General features: G+C 38.7%; 1 pseudogene; it reads right to left on the reverse strand.

Moving 5' to 3' along the window:
- Positions 1–249: 249 nt before the first annotated feature.
- LOC134951498 (5S ribosomal RNA) lies at positions 250–368 on the reverse strand (annotated as a pseudogene).
- Between the last annotated feature and the right edge of the window lie 716 nt (positions 369–1,084).

A 1,084-nucleotide genomic window follows, 5' to 3' on the forward strand; every position in this document is an offset into this window, starting at 1 on the left:
TTCTGTTTAGATATCTAACAGTGGTGTCATCATAGACATTTTGATGCAGCAGTTTATTGCAAATGTTAATAATCTGCTTAATGGTTATGATGGAGAAAAGAGATGTGGATTGTGTTAAATAAAGGAAAATATTCTATTCTAAAAATGCTTTGTACAAATAGCTCTCAGATATTATAAGTATAAATGATTATTGTAGAGAAATGATAGAAAAGATAATGAGGGATTATTCCTTCTGCTTTCCAGCAAGGCTGTTTACTGCACCTGGTGTTCCTTGGCAGTCTCCCAAACAAGTACTAACCAAGCCTACCAGAGCTTAGCTTCCAAGATCAGACGAGATTAGGCGTCTCCTGTGGAGTATGGCAGTAAACGGCTGGATGAGAGAGTGCTCATCCCTGGTTAGTAGAAATGTGCTTCTGCTGTCCAGACAAAGGAAATACCGCAACAAATTGTCTCTCTTTTTACAGAGACAAGGGCTGGATGAGAGGGCACATAAGCACAGGTGTGCAAGAATATAGAGGGAAGACGTTGTAGCAATTTATGCCAACATGGCATCAATTGGGTATATAAGAAATTAGAAAAAGAACATCTGTCAGAAGATCCGAATATGTGAGCATATATCTCAAAATGTAGACCGTAACAAAGAAATGCCAGTTGTGTAAAATGCCAGTAGTGCTTAATATCTGTGCTCAGTGTCAGTGCTGCATTGTGGTGACCAGTATACTACAGTACAATAGTCCAGCTGTTCTCGCTGCTCAGTGTCAGTTCTCCGTAGTATCATCAGTGATCAGTATAATCAGTGCTCAGTAAAATCAGTGATCAGTATAATCAGTGCTCAGTAAAATCAGTGCTCAGCATAATCAGTGATCAGTATAATCAGTGCGCTGTTAGACGTGCGCCCGTTTTCCGCCATTAGTGCATTGGGATTTAGACAACTGATGAAGTTATTGTATCCCTGGTACAAAATCCCATCTAGATTCCACTTCACTAGGCAGGCGATAGTGAGATTTTACCAATTAATATCAGTGATTTATAATTAATTATTAATTACAGTGATCTTGCCAAATGATTCCAGTGATTTTGTCAT

Source organism: Pseudophryne corroboree, chromosome 8, assembly GCF_028390025.1.
Source record: "Pseudophryne corroboree isolate aPseCor3 chromosome 8, aPseCor3.hap2, whole genome shotgun sequence".
In the NCBI taxonomy this organism is placed as follows: Eukaryota; Metazoa; Chordata; class Amphibia; order Anura; family Myobatrachidae; genus Pseudophryne; species Pseudophryne corroboree.